Here is a 24,818-nt window from a genome sequence, read left to right as displayed (position 1 = left end):
AATTGCTGGCTTGGGAACCGGACAGATACCCACACAAGGCTTTGGAACCTCGAGGAAGAAACCAAACTACAGGCTTGGGATCCTGAACCAAGAAACACACCTGTGGCTGGTATTGCATGGCTATCAGGTGTGCCCCCTACGGCGATGGGATTGCTGGGTCAAGTGCCTGAACTGGTAGTGACAATGTCACCATGGACCAACACAATATAATAGTAGTAATGATGTCTATATAAAACAGACAAGACGAAACAATAATAGAATGGATGTGACACTGCTATAGCAACATCCTCCACTTTGTCCCTATTTTTAGGGCTTTATATGCCAGCGATGAAATACCAACTCTACTTTTTTAGGGGGCTTGAAACATGCTCTTTCTAATGAGAATGATTTAACAGAGTTCCCAGAAGGTCTTTTTTGTAAAAGCAGGCTGAAAATACCCTATTTTGGGCATTTTTACAAAAACCATCAACTTTACACTCAATTTGTGAAATATTGGAAAGCAGCAGGAGAATGAAATTTTATATTCAACAACTTTGTGTTGGTAAGTTTCACGTTTCTCATACCTTTTCTTCCAGAGATATAAGAAGCCAAATTTTATCCTTTTTTCGCACTGTAGTCATTTTCAGCCAACTTTGCTCCCAATTATCTGGATGGAGATCGCTCATGAGAATGTTTTTATTATTTTGTTTAATAGAGCACGTCAAGTTGTACAAGATGGCCAAGTTTTGTTTCTCTCAACAAAATATTGCCAGAGATACTATGTCTCAAAGTTGCTGAAATCTCAGAGTCATACTGTCGAAGGCTGCGGTATGGGATCATACAAATGACTACATCTCCACAAGTATTGCATCAGCAAACATAACACTTTACCAATGTTCATTGGGGACATGTACGCACGTTCATACCAAATTTCATCAAAATCCGTGATGGTCGACTTGGGAGCCCCAGACCACTTGACATGGAATGACCCACCATTCCGTTCCCAAACAGGGGCAGGGGTGGTCCTGGTGAAAGGGGAGCCTTGTGGGCTGTGAGACCAAACCAGTGAGCATTGCATGTACGCGCTGATGCTGGTGCGGCGCTGAACTACAACTTGGTGTGGCCACATGGTCAGCCTTAGATCTGACCCACACAGCCACCCTGGAGCTAGCAAGGGGCTGCCCCTGCCACCTTGGCCTGCCCCCTGGACATGCACACAGGAGGTGGTGAGCACTGACATCTTGGGTGAAAGGGAAGCACTCAGAATGCAGTCAGCTGTGGGGAAAGATGGTCCTTGGGAACATCAGGCTCTGCGTGCTCGTCACCTCCTGTGGGGTGGGGGTGGCCCCTTGCTGGCTCTAGGGCCATGATGGCGAACCTATGGCATGTGTGCCACAGGTGGCACATGGAGCCATATCTGTGGACACACGAGTGTTGCCCTAGCTCAGCTCTAGATGCATGCGCGCACCGGCCAGCTGATTTTGGGGCCTTTCGTGCCCACCGGAAGTCGGGAAACGGGCCATTTCCGGCCTCCAGAGGGCCTCCGGAGGGGTGGGGAAGGCCGTTTTTGCTCTCCCCAGGCTCCTAGAAAGTCTCTGGAGCCTAGAGAGAGTGAAAAATGGGCCTACCGGTCCCACCATGCCATCGCGTGCCAAAAGCAGGGGGAGCACAGAGGGGCCGCGCGTGCATGCGTGGGGGGGGTGGGGTGCATTGAATTATGGGCATGGGCATGTAGGCACATTACCCCCCTATGCTCCCCCCCGCTTTTGGCACGCGATGGCAAAAAGGTTAGCCATCACTGCTCTAGGGTGACCTCGTGGATCTAAGGCTGACCACATTCTGGCCCGGATGGATGCCATCAGGTTGTAGATCAGCACCCAGCCAGCCTGGGCTGGGCTGTTTCCAGGGCAGCTCTATGGGCCAGATATAACCACATCACAGGTCTTGTGTTTGACATGTCTCCTCTAGAAAGAGTGCAGAGTAGGACAACAAAGGTAATAAGGGATTTGAAGGCTAAACTGCTGATGAACAGTTGCGGAAACTAGGTATGTCTAATCTGATAAAGAGAAGAATTTAGGATGATGTAATAGCAGTCTTCCAATACATGAAGGGCTGAAGAAGAGGTTTACCTATTCTCCAAAGTACCCAAGGACAGGATTAAAAATAAGGAGTGGAAGATTATCTAAGCGAGATCCACAATCTAGAATTAAGGAGAAATTTCCTGACATTCGGAATAATTGAAATGTTGAATAATTGAATCAGTGAAATGGTTTGCCTCCAGAAGTTGTAGGTGTTCTGTGACTAGAATTTTTCAAGAAGAGATTGGGCAACCATTTGTCCAGAATGGTATATGGTTTACTGCTCAAGTAGGTGGTTGGATTAGAAGATCTCCAAAATCCCTTTCAACCCTGTTATTCTATGTTCTATGTTCTAACAATGCTTGGAGGGGAAAATATTATTAATGCTATTGAGTAAATAAGAAAGCTACTATGTTTTCAGGATGCAATTGAAAAAAGCAAAGATTTATCTGCAGGGCTGCTTTATTGTACCTTGAGATGGTTTATGGTCTGTTCTTTGTTTTGTTGATATTTATTTTTGAGGATGCGTTTAAAATGTCAAAAGACTTCTTTCTTGGCCTAAGCTGACTTGTTGCTGAGTTTTTGATTCATTTTTTATCTTCTTAATGAGAGAGTGTGTTTCTTGTTATAGGTTTTACAATGTAGAATTTAGAATAGTAACTAACAGTATCATTTTGAGTGTTGCTGCTGATCTATAATATTCTGTTTCTTAGCATAAATGTTAAGATGTTAAAAGAAACATTACCTACCATAAAAGTACATGCCAGATTTGAAATGTGTGTTCTTGGTAAGACATTCTAACTAATTTTTCTATTCCTAATTCAATCTTTGATATAGGGATTTTTTCAAAAAAAGTGTTTAAAATTATTCCTTTGCCCATTTTTTTTTTTTTTGCAAATATGTTGACTGGTAGCAACAAGTAGGATTGTTACAATATCTAGTGTGGTGGTCCTTGGGTACCAAACCACCAGCAGAAAGGGCCCTTTTTGTTGTCAGAATTCTATGGTTCAATCTTGGAATGTTGGAATCCACAAAGGGAATTTTGGGGAGCAGGGTTTGTGTGTCCCTCTCTCCAGTGATTGTCAGTAGAGATTTCAGACTAAGGTCATCTTCACCTGCAAATTTATCTAAAGGCACAGGAATTAACCTGGCATCCTCCAATTTCAAAACACAGACCCTGCTACTGAACACAGCTTTTGAACCAATGGACCAAAGAAGCTCTATCACTTTATTATAACAAATAGTAGTAGAATTTGTGGAAAACAATGTTTGCAATGGAGAAATGGATACCCAGTATTTAATCAGGATTTTTACTTTACTTTTATTTTACTTTCATGCTATTGATCAACTATTCTTCTTGTCAAGTAACTCAGCTTTTTCATTGCTTAAATTTTAAATGCATGAACACTCTTGGAAATACATACTTGTTCTTCAAATGTTGGCTCATTTTTCAAAGGCCCACTAGAAGGGATTGTAGAATTGTAAATTATATGCATTTATGAAGACATCAGTTTAGATGCTTTTTAATTAAAAAAAAGACCTGTTAATGTCAGAGAACTAGTCTTTTGACAGGATTAATAGTCCTGTCTTGAAAATTGGTTATACTAGGTTTTTTATTCTGGTGGATAACTCTGAGATCTCGACAGCCTCTTTTTAATGATTTAAATCTCAAATTCTTTAAAAAAACCTATTCACAACTTAAAACATCATTTGATATCAGTCATGAATAAAGCTAATTCATTCCTTATTGATCAATTTGCTAAGTCACCATAGCAAAATTTGCTGAGAGAGAACAGAAAGTACTTTAGCTTTGCTTTTTGAAACAGGTCTCTGGCATACCAATGTATCCTCCATGAGATCTGATAGTTGATTATATCATCTAGGACAGTGTTTCTTAAACTTTTTTTCTCTCAGGTCCCTTTCTCACTTTTAAAAATCTGGAGGACCGCAAAACAACTTTGGTTTGTATGGATTACAATATTTACAGTATTAAAATTTAAAAGAGATGCATTTGCTGCAGCTATTGCTTCTCACAATTGTTTAACAGAATTTTAATTGTTTAATGGGATTTTAATGTATTTCAACATAGAATGGCAAATAATTCCTATGTTGGGGATCCTTGAGAAAGTCTTGGGGAACCACCAGGGATCCTAGGAACACCCTTGAAAAAACATTGATCTAGGATATGGGAATTGCCACTTACTAACTTCCAGAATACTGTTATATATGCATTTGTTTGTATTATTATTTATGTTCTGGTCTAAGCCTATAATAAAGTTGTTGTTTGCATCAGCCAAGGACAGAAAAATAGAATAATTCAGATTAGGCCAAGGTATTCTTGGTTAACCATAAGCAAATTAAAGAATGGCTAGTTGTCTTGAGTCACATTTTAGAAGGGAAGGTAGGATATAAAACAAACAAAGCAGCTCTTTACTGATTGTCTGCAACTATGCAATGCTAGTCAGTTTACTTTTCAGCCCATTCCCAGGCTCTGCTTTCTAGAAAACAGAAAAGAGATTTGGTATCTTCATAGAAGAGTTCTTTGCAATGATGAGGAAAAATTAAATTCTGACAGCCTCAGTACCACAACCTATTCAAAAAGAAAGGGAGGGGCAAGATTTAAAAAAGGGAAAATTTTACTTTTCCACTTATATCCACTTCCATATCTGAAAAATATTGAGGGAAGGGTGACCAGTAGGAAGGTGTGACACAGGTATCAGTAGCCAGCCAATGAATCTTATTAGAGATGTCCAAAATTCTAGGATTCAAAATGTTCAAGAGAACCATGTGATGGTCCAAGAAAAGTTTTATTGTAATCCAGAGGAGGAATGCAATGTTCTTGGATTTGGTTTTGGATATTCCTAAATTTGATCATCTTATTGAATCTTCAAATATTGAAGCTTTTTGGGGTGGCAAAGCTAACATGGCTTTGAGCTTGGTTCTCATTCTCAACTCAACTTCTTTAGCGTGCCTTAATTTTGTTCTTGTGAAACAAAAAAAGGAACACAACAATTTGTTGCTGATCCTTTCCAATTAACTAGGAATTTAACTCATCTCTTAGCACTCTTGAATATGTGCTCAAAGCTGACCATTTAGGTACATGCACTGAGATCAACACTTACTTTTAAATTCTGCACAATTGGAACAAGTTTAAACCTCTCTAGAATGAATAAATACAAGTCAAACTAACACAGGCATTGACCCAAATGTTTACTGCTTTTAGGAATCAAGTGATGGCAAGGCTACAAATGCCATTTTCTCTGCAGCCTGTCTTGTCTCTATGGTATTCTATCTCACTGCCACCTGCTTCTGCAGCCTCTGCTAACTAAATACAATTATTGCAAGCAAGCCAGGGCTTTGACACAGCCAATTCTACCCAGAAAAGGCCAACCCTTGCCAATATACTCTGTCCATCTGAAACTATGGATGGGGAATGCTTCCCAGGAGAGGGCAAGTTTGCTAAACAGCAATGCCATTTCTCCTAGCACACCACAACCCTCATAATAAGAAGCAGCAAAGGTACGCTACCTCAGATGGCTAAATGGCATATCTGGCATCTGAGAAAAGCCAGTGAAAAGTAAGAACATCTTTTTGTAATTTTTTTAAAAGAGCAAGTAAGAAATTTCCTACATTCCTCCAAAAGAGAACATACTTTGCTCACGTTCATATACTGTAACAAAATGGGCAGAAACTTACAGTTTTAGACAACCTTGTTCACTTTCTTTCACAAAAGTTCATTTCTTGCACCAGATCATATACCACCCACTATTTTCTTATCTGTACCTATGTACCTTCATATTTCTGTGTTGAAGAGTGGAGGGCCAGTGAGGAAGGCTTTGCCCTCCAAGCTGATTACATCAGCCAAATAAGCTCATATGATCAGTAATGTGACAGATGCTGCACCCAGATTGTCATCTTATTTCTACATCAATCCCCCTTTAATATACATACTATCAATATTTGTCTCCTAGCTTTAAGCATTCATCATTCATATATAACACCTGATCCAGGTGTCAGAGACAACTACCATCATTGATATATTAATCTTCAGATCCAAGAACAATGCTTCTTATTGCATTCTTATAATTTAGTTAAAATTTCATGGAAATCATGGTTTTCATCTGACAAGATTGCAGCATCTGCATACAGAAGTACAGAAGTACATATTCACATTCCCAACCAATACACCTCTAATTTTACAATAAGTGTTTATTATATGTGTAATATATTAAACAATTAAGGGTATAGTCCATTACTTTCTCTTACATATTGTTCAATGTTGAACTATTTGCTGGCATGACATTTATTCTCCTGCATGTTTTATTAGCATTATATCCTGCCCTTATTTAGCAACCTACTTCCAACTTCACATGCATGTAAAACATTCCATTATTCAGGTTTTTTTACTTTATGATACACCTTTTTTCTATCTCAATAAAGAAATGAATGGATACTAAATTGTCAATTTTTATTAGTTTTTCTTCTATAATTCATTCAGAATAAACAAACCAATAAATTTTTGCTTCCAAACATTTCTGAATGTCCTGCTAAAGAGCAAGCCTCGGCCCTGCAGACCTCTCCCCCTGCTCTTTCGCTCCTTGTTAGCTCAAAATTCTGCCAAACACTGCACTGTCCCAGGCACAATTAGCAAGTAATCACCCAATTGTTTTTGCATTTGTTCTTGTCATCTTTCCCTTTGTATATATGGGAACAATAACAGTATTGTTCCACTCTTCCAGCACAATTATAGTATTTGCACATACATTAAAAATTAAACATAAAATTTGTTGGTCAGATTAATATCCACGTTTGTTATGGATAGAAGATTACAAATTGATCTGGAATAGGGAACAGTCTTGCACTGCTGAAGGCTATACTTCTTACGAAAATCTTTCTTTACATTGGACGTTTGATAAAGTTTGACCTTGTCAGAGGGAACATGCTAATGCAGGAAGGTAGCTTTTTTTCTTCTTCAAACATTATCCTTTATTTTTAGAAGATTTCAAAGCAGAAACAGAGGATCAAAATATGCAACAATAACAAAATTAAAGTGTCCAAGAAAAAGAAGAAAAAAGAAAAGAAGAAAAATAAAAAGACAGCTTTCCAAATTGTTGAAGACCCTAACAAAATTTAGCAAATTACAATGCTGAAAGATTAGGGTTGAAAATAATGATCTAATGTATATGTGAAACTTATAGTCACTGGTGTGTTATGGTTTATAACCATAATATAATACTGCTGGAAGAAATGTCCATCTGGGTTCAGTTCCAAGTGGGGAGAGAGACAATGGAAACATGGAGGCTGTTTGGAAAGATGGTTTAATGGTGAACAGGACCACATGGTTTGAGGTCCTGGGCAATCGAGCACATGGGTGTATGAGAGAGAGATTTATATCCTCTCTTAGGCCCCACCTTGGAGCTTCCTGTTCCTGTGTAAGAAATGTGTTCTGATTGGTTGTCAGACTCCCATGGGGCCATGGATGGGTAACTTTGTAGGTTGTCTTGAGTCCCAGGCTTGGTTGAATCTTGCTGGGGTGATGTAATGAAAGGGCCTTAAGGCAATTCCTATTATGGCTTAATGGCTTTGTCCTGGTTTGGATCTTGAGAGAGGGCTAATTCTATCACTCTGGAGCTGAAGATCTTTTGTAGATAAGATGGCCCAGTCTTTTGTCTTGTAGATAGGTTGGCACCAGTCTTTCTGGGGCTATTAACAAAGGTGGGGGCTGCTTTCCAAGAGCATGTTTCTCCTTTTCTCATCTAGGGAGGTATAATATTCTGCCTTTTTAATATTTCCTAGAATATTTCATTCTTCTAGGAGAGGGGTGGGGGCTAACTTCCTACAATACTATAAAAAAGAAAAAAATATCTATCACCCTATTATTGTAATATCTATGCCAGAAAAGAACATATTGCTTTAGCTTTTGAAGAATACTAAATTTATCTTTTATGCATTTCCACAAGTCAATCATCAATGAGTAGCATAATATGACTTCTTCAATTTCTCAATATAATTGTTCTGGTCATTTTTCATGCCCAGAACTACCATAATTCTTCAAACCCAGGCAGATTCTAAGTTTGGGTATATAATTCAACATCACATTAACATCTTTAACATTGAAGCATTTCACTTTAAATCTATTTAATGTACCTAAATGACTATTTCAGAAAAGTACAAAATGTTCATATATAGATCAGTCATATCTCAATTATTTGCATTTCTAACAGAGAAAATCTGATGCCAATCCTTTCAAGTGCATTCTTTGATACTCCAGTAGAGTCTAAATTCATTTTTTAAAAAATAATTTCAAGTCTGCCTATATTATTTTAATATTCTTAAGAATATTATGATTCAGCAATATTCTGATAGCTGTATGAGGCATCCAAGGAGATTTCAAATATTTAGTCCATACTTGATATATAATTTCCACTTTATTCTGGTATTTAAAATAAAATTATATTGTGTGGGTTTAAATTCTGTCATGAATTCCATCAGATAAGAAAGTATCTCAGGTGAAGTAGTCAAAGAATCTGTCCTATAAAATGATCATTAAAACATGTTTAAGTTAAAAAAAATACTGCTACTATTGTGAACTAGGACAATCACACTTGATTTGAAGTTAGAAAAATCCTTAAAATATTAACATTAATTTTAAAATAATTAATTTAAATTCACTAATCTTCCTTTCTCAAATAGTAGTCTCAATTTAGCCAAGGCAAGCCTTGGTGGACTATTATCCTAAATAAATCTCCTAATCCTATCAATCTGAAGAAAATATTTATTTATATTAGCAAAGGGATTCCTCTAAGAGCATATAATAAATCAAATGAGGGACAATGTTCATTTTAATAACATTAAGTTTGCTCGACCAATCAAATGGAATTTTAATCCATTACTTACAAATCTATATTTTCTAAAAGTTTCAATATATTTGTTTCCAAATATTTAGAAATATTTTAGAACTATAAAGTCTCAAGTATTTAATATATTCTATAAAATCACAAAACCCATCTCTTTACATGTTGATACATTAGAGCTTAAAGAAAGGAAGGAAGATTTCTCCAGGTTAATCTTATAACCAAAATACTTTCTAAAATACTGAACTTAACTACATAAAATTAGGTGGAGAAATAGAGTACTTTTCCAAAATTGCTAAAAGTTCATCAGCATATAAAATTAATTACAATTCACATCCCACCAAAATAATATCTATAATGTCTGAAGATTGCCTGACCATAATTACTAAAGTTTCCAGAATTACCGGTAAATTAAAAATCAAGGGAGAATGTGGATAGCTCTACTGAGAACCACACTGAAACTCAAAAGAGTCTAAAATAATTTGATTTGTTGTGATTCTAGCACAGGACTTCAAATACTGTAGTAAATATCAATCTAATAAACAAAATTTAGACTTTTAGAAAAGAAGTCAGAAAAAATCATTTACCGTTAATCATTTAAGCAGATAGATAAAGTCATTAAATCCCAGTGAAATGGGAATAATTTTGACGGAAATCTAGAGGATAATGTAGCAACACTTTTTAAATTGTGAGATGTAATAGTTATTTTTAATAATAACTATTACATTGTTAAAGCAGATAAATTTTAATATGAAAAATCATTTTTTGTTTAAAAACAATAACATCACAACATGATAAATGTTTAACTGAATAGCCATAATATTACTATCTTAAAACCTATAGCAGAAACACAACATAAGGGTGGTGTTTGAACCTGTCTGAAGGTGAACAGACATATTTTATCATTATGTCCTGCAATGCTTGTGGTATGCTTGTGAAATGTATATTTGTATATTTACAGTATATTTGCCTCATCTGCAAGTACCTGGGTTGGAATAATGTGGTCACACTTCAGCTCATTAAAAAAACTGCTTTATGAGATCAAATGAAGGAGGGTTGACAAATAAGACATTGCAAGGTTGCATGTAAGGATGCATGCAAGGATGCATCACACGCAGGTCACACCCACCTGGCTCCACAAAGGCAAAAAACATCATGATACATCATGTGACATCACGTGACGCGATCAAGTTTGACACCTGTGCATAAGAAGATTACACAAAAGAGCAATTCAAGTGAATAAAAATGATAAACAGAAATAGAAATGTAAAAGATATTCAGAACTGCTGAAACTCAGAAATGACTTTGAGACTCTCAAAGAAGAAATTGGTGAACAGGAAAATGATAGTTGGATTTTGTTTTTGTTTTTTAAAAAAGAAGGAATCCAGCTCTACCTACAATATTACGCATTGTAAGCCGCCCTGAGTCTCCGGAGAAGGGCGGCATATAAATCAAATTTAAAAAAAAAAATTCTTTTAAAAAGAGTTGTGCTATTTGGTGGCTCACTATTAGAAAGAAAAAAATCAATGTATTTTTCATAACCTGTATTATCCAGGGCACTGTTTAGGGATATAAACTTCAAAGGTTTATCAAGCACATTAGTAAATATTGTTTTCTGTTAATCCTTAAATAATTTTTAATAATTTCTGTTAATCCTGTCAAGTAATATTTCTAAGAGCAGCTATAATCATATCAATCTTTCAGGGTTTTTTTTCTTTCATAGACTCTGAGGATCTAGGAAGGAAACTCCACTTGAGTTCTCATCCAGTCCATGGGGAGGTTCTGAAGATAGGGGGAATATTGCATGTGAGTGATTACTCTTAGAAATAGTATTATGATGAGATTTTGTTTTTGGGACTATAATTTGAGACTACTGACATGGGCTGCATGTCCAAGAACTGCTAGAAAAAGTTGAAGTATGTTTTCACTTTCAGCCCTTCTATTTATCTGTGGGTGTTCCTCAGGGGTCACTTTCAGAATCACTCTTGCTCACTTAGTACTTGATAATTTCTTTAATTTCATCTCTTCATGTTATAATAATGAACATATCTACAGCCATGGCACCTGAAGTTTTTTCTTCTGTCTTGGTCTTGGAATTATGCTGGTCTTCTCTCGATTATGGGAATCTCTGTTTGGAACAGTTCCTACTATTTTAAATTAAATTGGAGGAAGATCAAGTTTATTGTTTCCCAACATAATTGTCCTTTTTTTTTACAGATTCCCCCGCCCTCCCCCCAACTAGCAGCTGCAGATATATTGTATAAGACATTGTTTGGGAGTTCCTATAAAACTTTCTTTAAAGTCTTTCACTGATAAAACTATGGAAACTTGTAATTTCCACTTTGGGATTATCAGTAGAATTTCCTTGTACCTTATTTTGGAAATAGTTAAGCTACTACTTCATACCTTGGCGCTACTACACCTAGACTATTTCAGTAGATTGTTAGATGGCTTTTCTGATGCTGATCTCCATCCAGAATAGTGTAGCTTATGATTCCTAATTCACCCTTACAATACTTTGGGGGGTTTATGCCAGTTCCTACATTAAAGGAATCTTCAGGAGCTTTGGTAATTCAAACTGCTGATACTGACCATCTGTCCTACATAGAAGAACACCCTGTTATTTGAAGAATTTAATTGCAATTCATATTTCCGTATCTTTGGCTCAATCATGCAATTACTTTATCCTGAAATTAAAATTAGAATAGAATAGAATAGAATAGAATAGAATAGAATAGAATAGAATAGAATAGAATAGAATAACAGAGTTGGAAGGGACCTGGAGGTCTTCTAGTCCAACCCCCTGCTTAGGCAGGAAACCCTACACCACTTCAGACAAATGGTTATCCAACATCTTCTTAAAAACTTCCAGTGTTGGAGCATTTACAACTTCTGGAGGCAAGTTGTTCCACTGATTAATTGTTTTAACTGTCAGGAAATTTCTCCTTAGTTCTAAGTTACTTCTCTCCTTGATTAGTTTCCACCCATTGCTTCTTGTCCTACCCTCAGGTGCTTTGGGGAATAGCTTGACTCCCTCTTCTATGTGGCAGCCCCTGAGATATTGAAACACTGCTATCATGTCTCCCCTAGTCCTTCTTTTCATTAAACTAGACATACCCAGTTCCTGCAACCGTTCTTCATATGTTTTAGCCTCCAGTCCCCTAATCAACTTTGTTGCTCTTCTCTGCACTCTTTCTAAAGTCTCAACATTTTTTTTACATCATGGCGACCAAAACTGAATACAGTATTCCACATATGATCTTACCAAGGCATTATAAAGTGATAATAACACTTCACGTGATCTTGATTCTATCCCTCTGTTTATGCAGCCTAGAACTGTGTTGGCTTTTTTGACAGCTGCTGCACACTGCTGGCTCATATTTAAATGGTTGTCCACTAGGACTCCCAAAATCCCTCTCACAATTACTACTATTGAGCAAGGTACCACATATACTGTACCTGTGCATTTTATTTTTCTTGCCTAAATGCCTTACTTTTTTCACCATTGAATTTCATTTTGTTAGATAGTGCCCAATGTTCAAATCTGTCAAGATCCTTCTGTATCTTAAACCTATCTTCTGGAGTGTTGGCTATTCCTGCCAGCTTGGTGTCATCTGCAAATTTGATGAGTTCCCCATCTATTCCTTCGTCCAAGTCAATGATGAAGATGTTGAAAAGTACTGGGCCTAAAACAGAGCCTTGGGGTACTCCACTGCATACTTCCCTCCATGTAGATGCAGTTCCATTGAGGACTACATGTTGAGTGCAGTTGGTCAGCCACTTACGAATCCCTCTGGTGGTGATGCTGTCTAACCCACATTTTGCTACCCTATCTAGTAGTAGGTTATGGTCTACTTTATCAAATGCCTTACTGAAGTCCAAGTAAATTATATAAACTGTATTCCTCTGATCCACTAATTTTGTCACTTTGTCAAAGAATGCAATAAGATTAGTCTGGCATGATCTGTTTTTGACAAACCCATGTTGGCTTTTGGTTATTACTTTGTTTGCTTCTAGGTGCTCGCTGATTCGTTGCTTTATTATCTTTTCCAGAATCTTCCCTGGCATTGAGGTCAGGCTGATAGGTCCGTAGTTTCCTGGATCTATTTTTTTTCCTTTTTTGAAGATGGGAACAATCCCTCCTATCCAGCTCCTACTCTCTGGATTCACCCTTTAATTATATCTGGAGTCCAATCTCTTAAAGTTTAAAAAACTCTTGCAATACTTATTTTTGTAGGATTTTTATGAAGTCAAAATAATTGTCTCCTTTATTATTAAATTAATATTTACATTAAGATTATCCTTGTATTAGGAAATTTTTATATTGATTATTGTAGCATTTTTAGTAATATTGGTTTATATTGTATTGTATTCTGTTCTATTGCTTTGTCTAAGCAATAAGTTTACATTACCTAAACATTACTGCTACCACTACTCATGAAGTACTTTGTTTCAGAGAACCAGGATTTTCATATGAAGCTGTTTTGCTCTCTTTTTCCTTCCAAGCCAGCCTGCCTAATCTTTATATAAAAAAGGTGTAAACTAATAATAGAATAGCTTTCATAGGTAGCTACTCATATCTACAGCAAAAAGACCAAAATGCACCTTTCAGCTTTGTCCATATATGGAAACAAAGCTTCACAGTATTCCAGACTCTGCAAAGCCACAGAGTTAATTGAATCTCCAAAGTGTCTTTGAATCTCTGAGGTGATTTAACAGCTCAAATTGATTCAGAGATTTGTTTGGGAAATTCAGTTAACAAAGTGAAGTTGAATCACTCATTTTAAAATTCAAGCAGTCCTAATATATTTCGGAGTGCTTTTTATATAGTTTAAAAGCTGTTTTAACCTAATCTAAGGCTAATTAGTTTTTATTAGCCTTAATTTTATTTTTAAAATAAAATTTTTAATTTTTAATTTTATTGCAGAGTTAAAAATAATAGGAAAACAATGGCACTGTTGCTGAATTCTGACAGTGTGGAAAGGTGAAAGACTCTGGGGCCATAGAAGAGAATTTGGAGACTCTATGCATGCTCAGACTTCCCATCAGTACTCTGGAGAATCTATATGAAATAGAATTTTTAAAGAATCACAGAAAAGACTGAAGAGAAAAGGAACTGGCAGTTTTATAAACGCTGGAGATCCCCAAATAGAGACCAACTACCAGCTATCCTGGCTGAAACATCACCTAGCCCACTGCTTAGTCGTAAAGCAGCCAATTAAACTTAATGCAGTCAATCTTGGGGTAAAGCATTCCAAAATCTCTGTATATTTTTGTTTCTGTCCTACACTGATTTATCAATTCCCAAAAGCCTTGAATGCCCCAATTGACTTATCTCTAATCCTGCATATTGCCAAATAGACCACTGATCCATCCATACTTATCTCTACATTAGTTCATTAATCGGTGATTGATGTTGTCAGTGTTAGGTTTAATACGAAATTGTGGATGTGAAGAATATTTTTTGTTTTTTTCTGCTTTTGCCAGGTCAGGGGGCTATGTGCTCTATTCATGCTAGGAGACTGGCTTTTCTAGTTTTCAAAACTGGAGCAGAGTGAATCATTATTCTTTGTCCCTAGATATAACTTGATGCCAACACCACTTTCATTGCATGAATTTTCCCTTCTATAATGTTCCCTTCTCTTTCATCTCACCCTGTGACAGGTGTGTGTTGAACACACTTCTCAAAGGACCATCACAGGTACACTGCAAGATATAGGTAATCATACTCCCCTCAGTACATCTGCCCCTTGATCTCCGCTAGTGAATGCCATCTTATGCAAGAAAAAAAAGCATGGGGAAATATTGTGTATAGTTGCATGAATACATATTCATGCTACAAATCAGCAAATAACCTCTGATTGTGCATTGAAATATATCCTAGATAAATACTATGTTATGCTGCACGAAATCACAATATATTTGAAATTGCTCCATGAAATAGCCAGCTACTACTGACCCCAGGGCCGGATTTAGATGAAAAGAGGCCCTAGGCTATTCCACTTATGAGGCCCTTTCAACAGTGGTGGGATTCAATTTTTTTAACAACAGGTTCTGTGGGCGTGGCTTAGTTGGCGGTGTGGCTTGGCAATCATGTGACTGGGTGGCGTGGCTAGCTAGTCACGTGACTGTGTAGGCGTGGGTAGCTCGTCATGTGACCAGGTGGGCGTGGCTATGTGCATAGACTTTTTTCAGAGGGCTGAAAAAAGTCATTTCTGACTGGGCCTCACACTTTTGACCGGTCCTCACACTTATGACCATCCTCACATTTATGCCCATGCAGCTTTCTTAACAACCATGTCACTCATTTCACAACTGCTTCTCTTCACCATGGTGACAAGATAGGGCAAAAACGTAAAATGTGAGGACAGTCGTAAGTTTGAGGACTGGTCAAAAGTGCGAGGACCAGTCAAAAATAACTTTTTCAGCCCTCTGAGTAGTCCATATGCACAAAAGGACTACCCAGAGGGCTGAAAAAAGTCATTTCTGACTGGGCCTCGCACTTTTGACCGGTCCTCACACTTATGACCATCCTCACATTTATGCCCGTGCAGCTTTCTTAACAACCATGTCACTGATTTCACAACTGCTTCTCTTCACCATGGTGACAAGATAGGGCAAAAACGTAAAATGTGAGAACAGTCATAAGTTCGAGGACTGGTCAAAAGTGCGAGGACCAGTCAGAAATAACTTTTTCAGCCCTCTGAGTAGTCCATATGCATAAAAGGATACAGCAATAGAGAGGGATGAAGGAAGGGAAGGAAAATTAGAGTAGGAGGGAGGGTAAGAGAGGGAGGAAGAGAGGAGGAGAAGGAGAAAGGAAGAGGAAGTAGGGAGGAGAAGAAGAGGGTGGGGGGAAGAGAAAGTAAGAAGGAAAAAAAAGAGAGAGGTGGTAGGTTTGAGGAGAAATATTGCTGTACAATAAAAAAGATGAAAGGGAAGAAAGCCAACCCCAAACAAATATAAAGATATTAAGATAAAGAATGAATGGTTAAACTTTAAAGAATAAAAGAGAACAAATATGAATAAATAGCAATAATTAGAAACACACATACAAACATACAATGTATTTTCTTTGAACAGAGTATTTGGCCGGTTCACAAATTTAAACAGTGTTTAGTCATTTCAATTAAATTTACAATTTCTATATTTCCTTTTTGCCATATTTATTCCTCATCTATTTTTGTAAAAAATCAATATTACCCTTCATCCTCACCTCTAATCTTAATCAAATTCAATTTTTCCCTTCTATTCTATATTATACCCCTTCCCATTGTCATCTATTTTTATATCCATCCTCACATTGGTTAATTATGTAATATTACAGTTGTTTAATATAAATTCAACATTTTAATATAAATCAATTAGTTATATAACTACCTTTTTTGTATATTAATCAATATGAACATGAATATTCCAATTATTTCCATGCAATCCAATTTCTTACAAATCAATTAATTATATTTACCAATAATAATAAACCAAATAATTTCCCCCATATATTCCTCCAAACCACAACTTAACCATTTCTGCTTTCAGAAATATACAATTAACAGTATCTCAATTATTACAATTCCCTAGTTAAATAGAGCTTTTTTTCTTTTGTGTTTTAAAATCCTGAAGTCTCCTCTTTTTCCCTAAATTTCCCATTGTTTGCACCTACCTTTTTTGGTGAGGAAAAAAAAAAGAATTCTGCCTGCCTACTTTTCCAACCATGCAGCAACAGCAAAGCAGTTTCAGTTTCGTTTCTCAGCATAGATAGGGGGAAAAAAATCAGCACTCTTTGCAAGGAAGCAGAAGAGCCCTGAGCAAAACAGCTGAGACTAATCAGCTGAGAGCCGGGAGGCCAATTAGCCTATGCTGAAGCTCCGTGGGCCAATAAAATTACAAAAAAAACACTGAACCCTTTGTTAAATTGCTGGCTCCCCCGCCCCTCGCCCACCACTATTTATTGGCAATAAATAGTGGTGTGGAGGGGCGGGGCAAGCCAGCAATTTAACAAAGGGTTCGGCTGCACCACTGGCTCTAGGGCGGCCCTTTGAAGCCCCGCGGCAAGAATTTGAAGTTTTTTTTTCCTCTAGCCATCGGAGGCAGCAATAGATTGGGAGTGGGCGGGGTAAGTGAAAGGCCGGCGATCCAACAGAGCAGAGAGTGTGAGGGTGAGTGAAGGCGTGGAAGCTGCTTTCTCCATCCTGCTCTCTTGCGTCCGGAGCCAGTGGGGAACCACGTGGCAGCCCACGTGGATCCCAGGCAGCGGACTCAGGCTAGGGAAGGGGTGGGCAATTGTGGCTCTTTTACAACCTGTGGCCTTCAACTCCCAGAATTCCTGAGACAGCCAAGCTGTCTCAGGAATTCTGGAAGTTGAAGTCCACAGGTTGTAAAAGAGCCACAATTGCCCACCCCTGGCTATGGTAGGCTGGCGCCGCGCGGGTGGGAGGCGAGGGGCGGGCGAGCCAGCAATTTAACAAAGGGTTTGGCCGAACCCCCTAGAACCCCCAGAATCCCACCACTGTGTAGGCCCCTCTTGATCTTGAGGCCCTAGGCTGAAGCCTAGTTAGCCTATAGGAAAATCCGGCCCTGACTGACCCTGTCATTTTTTCTAATTGAAGTTTCTGCTAGCACATGATCAAGCTAACATGGTTAATAACTGACATTTTGGGCAATACATAACCATCACACTCCACAATGCATCAGGGGTTTCACAAGCCTTTGCGCTAGGATGGTACTGGTAAGATACTGTGACATCCCAGCCATTTTCACATTGAAAACAGAGGGGGAGGAAACAGAGGACAAAAAAAAAAAAGGTAAAATTTCTAAGCATCAAGCATCTACAGTCAGGTCCAGAAATATTGGGACATCGACACAATTCTAACATCTTTGGCTCTATACACCACCACAATGGAGTTGGAATGAAACAAACACAATGTGCATTAACTGCAGACTGTCAGCTTTAATTTGGGGGTATGTACATCCAACTCAGGTGAACGGTGTAGGATTTACAGCAGTTTGTATATGTACCTCCCACTTGTTAAGGGACCAAAAGTAATGGGACAATTGGCTTCTCAGCTGTTCCATGGCCAGGTGTGTGATATTCCCTCATTACCCCAATTACAATGTGCAGATAAAAGGCCCAGAGTTCATTTCAAGTGTGCTATTTGCATTTGGAATCTGTTGCTGTCAACTCTCAAGATGAGATCCAAAGAGCTGTCACTATCAGTGAAGCAAGCCATCATTAGGCTGAAGAAACAAAACAAACCCATCAGAGAGATAGCAAGAACATTAGGCGTGGCCAAAACAACTGTTTGAAACATTCTCAAAAAGAAGGAATGCACTGGTGAGCTCAGTAACACCAAAAGACCCAGGAGACCACAGAAAACAAGTGTGGTGGATGACCAAAGAATTCTTTCCCTGGTGAAGAAAACACCCTTCACAACAGTTGGCCAGATCAAGAACACTCTCCAGGAGGTAGGTGTATGTGTGTCGAAGTCAACATTCAAGAGAAGACTTCACCAGAGTGAATACAGAGGGTTCACCACAAGATGTAAACCATTGGTGAGCCTCAAAAACAGGAAGGCCAGATTAGAGTTTGCCAAACAACATCTAACAAAGCCTTCACAGTTCTGGAACAAGATCCTATGGAAGATGAGACCAAGATAAGCATACCACCTCATCAGTGAAGCATGGTGGTGGTAGTGTCATGGCGTGGGCATGTATGGCTGCCAATGGAACTGGTTCTCTTGTATTTATTGATGATGTGACTGCTGACAAAAGCAGCAGGATGAATTCTGAAGTGTTTCGGGCAATATTATCTGCTCACATTCAGCCAAATGCTGCAGAACTCATTGGACGGCGCTTCACAGTGCAGATGGACAATGACCCAAAGCATACTGCAAAAGCAACCAAAGAGTTTTTGAAGGGACAGAAGTGGGATGTTATGCAATGGCCAAGTCAATCACCTGACCTGAATCCCATTGAGCATGCATTTCACTTGCTGAAGACAAAACTGAAGGGAAAATGCCCCAAGAACAAGCAGGAAATGAAGACAGTTGCAGTAGAGGCCTGGCAGAGCATCACCAGGGATGAAACCCAGCGTCTGGTGATGTCTATGCGTTCCAGACTTCAGGCTGTGATTGACTGCAAAGGATTTGCAACCAAGTATTAAGAAGGGAAAGTTTGATTTATGATTATTATTCTGTCCCATTACTTTTGGTCCCTTAACAAGTGGGAGGCACATATGCAAACTGCTGTAAGTCCTACACCGTTCACCTGAGTTGGATGTACATACCCTCAAATTAAAGCTGACAGTCTGCCGTTAACGCACATTGTGTTTGTTTCATTCCAACTCCATTGTGGTGATGTATAGAGCCAAAGATGTTAGAATTGTGTCGATGTCCCAATATTTCTGGACCTGACTGTACAATCTCCAGTCTCCACTATTCCTTCAGTCATTCTTTCAGCAACCACCCTCTAGTCTTCAATTAGTCCTACTTCTACCTTGACCAAGTGCTGATAATAAATTATTCTCTTTGCTTACCCCTGATTATTTGGTAATTGTTTTGCATTGAAGTTAAACTAATTGAAGCATCAATCCCAATGCAGGATTCTAACATTCCTTAATTTAATAATTCTAGTTAAATAATGGAATTTTTCTTCTGTCTACTTTTAAAACATTTAGCAACCAAAGTGATCACTGGAACTCCTTGCAACATCTGTTATTCTGGATGCTTTATCCTCTTCCTTTTATTTAGCCATCCCTCCTTCTTTCTTACGTTTGTAACAAGCTTGATAAATTGTTCACTTTCCACCAGTCTTTTTCCTGAATCTTGGAAACATATATACTTTTTTAAAAGGTATTTTCTTGATGCTTCTGTTTTGCTCATTGTCTCTCCTACCCATTTTAACTAAGATTCTTGGGGGGAAAGCTCTTTCTATGTTCTTGCTTCATCTTTCTACCCATAATTAAACTTCAAGTTTTTGTGTGAGAAGTCCACACTAGTTCATATCATCAATGACATGCTGGCAATCAAGGTGAACCATCTAAAATCAGAATTAATGTTAAATCCATATGTTGCTTTTGACTCCTTGAGCACCAAATATTACTGTTACGATTGAAGTTCCATGACATTGTAGATAATAGCATTTCAAAGATTTTATTTCATTAATTTTTTATCCAATACAATGGGAGATAAGATATCCAAAAAACAATATTTGCTATAGCATTTTGCTGTTTTAAAGTTTCCTCAAAAGAACAGTCAAATGTTCTGGTATTCCCATCAATATCAGTATCTTCCACATACCGGCATGATCTGTGCAAAATCTTTGCTGTAGTAATAAAGTGGAAGGTAAATCTTCTTTCTAGTCTCCTTTTGTTACCATTATCCATTTTATGCAGGCTCTCTGATCCCAGGTTCCTCTTCTCAAACCTGCCTGTTTATTTGGCATTTCTCTCTCCAACTCTGACTTGAATCAGGGGTCCTTAGTGCTCTCCGAGCTTGGTTGGTTTCATTAACCAAACTAGGTAACATCACCTGGCTTGATTTTGATTTTTTAAAAATAAGGTTTGATATTCAGAAAGAATTAGCACAATCATTCAGTAATTTGTACATTATCTTACATTTCCCCCTTTCGGTGTGTGTTTGTGTGTGTGTGTGTGTGTGTGTGTGTGTGTACATACACACACATGCATACATACATATAATGTGATATATAATATGATCTCATTCTATAAAATAAAAAATAAGTCAAAAGAAGTCAAAATATTTTTCTTGAGATTCCACCATTTTATTGGATGAATTCAACATCTACTTGTAATGGAGGAGAGAAGTCAAGAGAATCATTAAATTTGAGAATTTATTTCCCATTTTAGAATAATGAACCCATTTACCTTTCTATACCTCTTTGGGACAGCTACTTTACCAGATCAGCCTTTGAGTATATATCTTAAGGACACTGTCAACTCACAAAGCATCTCTGGCCTGCTCTTGAGTTGCCATAGGCAAGTGAGATGACACCACACCACACACAAACCACACCAAAGAGTGAAAGATTTAATTTCTGGTCCCCCATACACTTTATTTGTATTTAAAACAAAGGTGTATTTTCAAAAAAGATATTCTATATGAGCAGATAATTACTGAAGTCATAACATTAATGCTTAAGATAACAGTAAAAAAAACAAAAACCAAGTGGAGTACAGAGTTGTTTTCATGATTTAAAAAGCAGTATACTTTTTTGAGCTTAATGCCAAAATCTGCACAATATTATTATTTATAAATAATACTCTAAATGTTTTTATTTCATTTGTTGTATAATATTGCATATGTATGCGTATATGGAAGCCATATTCAGCCACTTCAAAAATAAGACCAATTAGTTTGTCTGCAAAGTATTGCAAATTTGGAAAGAAATCAGTGCCAGATTTTTTCTTAAATAATATTATCATGACTCTCGAGCTGCAGTCTTGGCTCATTTAGCTTGACATCATTAACATTTTGATGGGATATTTGTCATTTTATTCTTGGCATCTAAAGATATTATCTAAAAAAATATAAAAGCTAAGTGTGTATACTTAGTTTTAAAAAAATTGTTGCCTGAACAAGTCAGGCTTATGTCCATAGAGCTCTACACCAGGAAGTTGTGCCTCATACAAACTCAGGTCTTCATTCATCTGGCAGATTTTTCCACCACTTTCTGCCTACCAGACATGGACACAATCACAGAACCATTTGATAAACAAGTTAAAATGTGATCAAATATTAAAAATGAGGTATACATTCAACATGAGGCATTTTTTCGTGTTTTTTAAAAAGTGAATATAAAATCCTCATAATCCTAAACCTTCTATAGGTGTAATACACTTATTTTATTTTATTTTATTTTTATTTTATTTTGAATTTGTATACCGCCCTTCTCCCTGAGGACTCAGGGCGGTGAACAGCCAAGTAAAAACATCAAATACAAATATTAAAATACAGTTAAAATATACATATATAAATTTGGCCCCATTTATTAAAAACAATAAACAAAACACTTAAAAACACTTAAAAAAAAATTAGGCCAGCCCGGCTTGCTGGAAAAGGAAGGTTTTAAGGGCACGGCAGAAGGCACCGAGGTCTTGGATTCTCCTTATCTCTGGAGGCAATTGATTCCAGAGGGTAGGTGCCCCCACAGAGAAGGCCCTCCCCCTGGGGGTCACCAGCCTGCATTGTTTGGCTGATGGCACCCCGAGGAGGCCCTCTCTGTGGGAGCGCACGGGTCGATGGGAGATCGTCGGTGGCAGCAAGCGGTCTCGAAGATAGCTAGGCCCTATGCCATGGAGCGCTTTAAAGGTGATAACCAACACCTTGAAGCGCACCCGGAAGACCACTGGGAGCCAGTGCAGCTCACGCAGGAGTGGTGTTACATGGGAGCGCCAGGCTGCTCCCATCACTACCCGCGCTGCTGCATTCTGGACCAGTTGGAGCCTCCGGGTGCTCCTCAAGGGGAGCCCCATGTAGAGAGCGTTGCAGTAGTCAAGGCGAGAGGTGACGAGGGCATGAGTGACTGTGCACAGGGAATCCCGATCAAGAAAGGGCCGCAACTGGCGGATCAGGCGAACCTGACAAAAGGTCCCCCTGGTTACAGCCGTCAGATGTTCCTCCAAGGACAGCTGCCTATCCAGGAGGACTCCCAGATTGCGAGCCCTCTCTGTGGGGGCCAACAACTCACCCCCAATAGTCAGTGATGGAGTCAACTGACTATATCGGGATGCCGGGAGCCACAGCCACTCAGTCTTGGAAGGGTTGAGCCTGAGCCTGTTCCTCCCCATCCAGATCCGCACAGCCTCCAGGCACTGGGACATCACTTCAAGGGCATTGTTGGGGTGGCCTGGGGTGGAGATGTACAGCTGGGTGTCATCAGCGTACTGGTGGTATCTCACCCCAAAGCCACGGATGATCTCGCCCAGCGGCTTCACATAAATGTTGAACAGGAGGGGCGAGAGGACCGACCCCTGAGGCACTCCACATATAAGAGGCCTTGAGGTCGACCTCTGCCCCCCTGCCAACGGTCGGAGAGAAAGGAGGAGAACCACCGTAATACGGTGCCCCCCATCCCCAACTCTTCCAACCGGTGCAGCATGATACCATGGTCGATGGTATCAAAAGCCGCTGAGAGGTCTAACAGGACCAGAACAGAGGAACAACCCCTGTCCCGAGCCCTCCAGAGATCATCAACCAACGCGACCAATGCCGTTTCCGTGCTGTGTCCAGGCCTGAAACCCGACTGGAACGGATCTAGATAGGATGTTTCCTCCAAGAATTGTGGAAACTATCGTGCGACCACACTCTCAACAACCTTCGCCAGGAAGCGAAGGTTGGAGACAGGACGATAATTGGCCAATACTGCCGGATCCAGGGACGGCTTCTTGAGGAGAGGCCTCACCACCGCTTCTTTCAAGGCGGCGGGGAAGTGACCCTCACTCAAGGAAGCGTTGATAACACCCTGGAGCCAGCCTCGTGTAACCTCCCGGGAGGCCAGTACCAACCAGGAGGGACACGGGTCCAGTAAACATGTGGCCGCACTAAGTCTCCCCAAAATCCTGTCCACATCATCCGGAGTCACAGCATCAAACTCCTCCCAGGTAACATTCTCAAGACTATTCCTCGTCACCCTGCCCTGATCTACCCAGTCAGAGTCCAAATCCCCCCGGATCTGAGCGATTTTGTCATACAGGTATTGTCCGAAATCCTCCGCCCTGCCTTCCAAGGGATCCTCCCACGCTCCCGGATGGAGCAGGGAGCGGGTTACCCTGAACAGGGCGGTCGGATGATTCCCTGATGACGCAATAGAGGCGGAAAAGTAGTTAAACTTTGCCGTCTTTATCGCCACTAGGTAGGTCTTAATATGCGACCTTACCAGTGTTCGGTCAGATTCAGCGAGACTGGCCCTCCAACCGCTCTCTAGGCGTCTTTTCTGGCGTTTCATCTCCCTCAGCTCCTCGGTGAACCAAGGAGCTGCGAGGGATCGACACCGGGTCAGAGGCCGCAAAGGCACGACTCGATCCAAGGCCCCACCAGCCGCCCGATCCCAGGCAGCTACCAGGTCCTCGGCTGAGTCGTGTGCCAGATCTTCAGGAATTGGCCCAAGCTCCGTCTGGAACCTATCAGGATCCATCAGGCACCTGGGGCGGATCCATCTAATTGGGTCCGCCTCCCTGCGGCGGGGTGTAGCGGTTCGAAGGTCCAGACGAAGGAGTGAGTGATCTGACCATGACAAGGGTTTCATGTCTATATCCCCTATAATAAGACCACTCAACCACTGGCCAGAGACAAAAATCAGGTCCAGCGTGTGTCCCCCCCTGTGAGTGGGGCCATGAACTAACTGGGTCAGGTCCATGGCCGTCATGGAAGCCATGAACTCCCAAGCCATCTCTGACGTTTCACCAACGGACGGCAGATTGAAATCACCCATGACCATAAGCCTGGGTGTATCAACTGCCACCGTGGCTATCACGTCGAGTAGCTCGGGCAGGGCCGTTGCCACGCGGCAGGGAGCCAGGTACGTAAGCAGCAAGCCCATCTGAACCCTTTGTTGTTGTTTTAACCAAAACAACAACAAAAGTTTTAAAAGGGGTGCGGGGAGGGACTGAAATTGCCATCTGTCCAGAAACATTACACATTCTGTGGCAAACACACAAACAGCTCCTGGCTGCAAGAAAGATTGCCTGGCCTCTGACACTGAGAAGCTGACGCAGGGAAATCTATAGCAACCAGTGAAAAAACTCACTACTCTTTGTAGGTCACATATGGTTGCTTGCTCTATTGGTCTGCAGCTTTCCATGTCAATGCAACCAACGTGACTTCCTTTTTGTTTCTTGTACTTTTTACAAATGATTCTAATAATGGTAGATTTCTAAAACAGGTGAATG

The sequence above is a fragment of the Pantherophis guttatus genome, chromosome 3 (genome assembly GCF_059756535.1).
Source record: "Pantherophis guttatus breed Tessera chromosome 3, ASM5975653v1, whole genome shotgun sequence".
Taxonomy (NCBI): Eukaryota; Metazoa; Chordata; class Lepidosauria; order Squamata; family Colubridae; genus Pantherophis; species Pantherophis guttatus.
Note: the sequence above shows the minus strand (reverse complement) of the source record.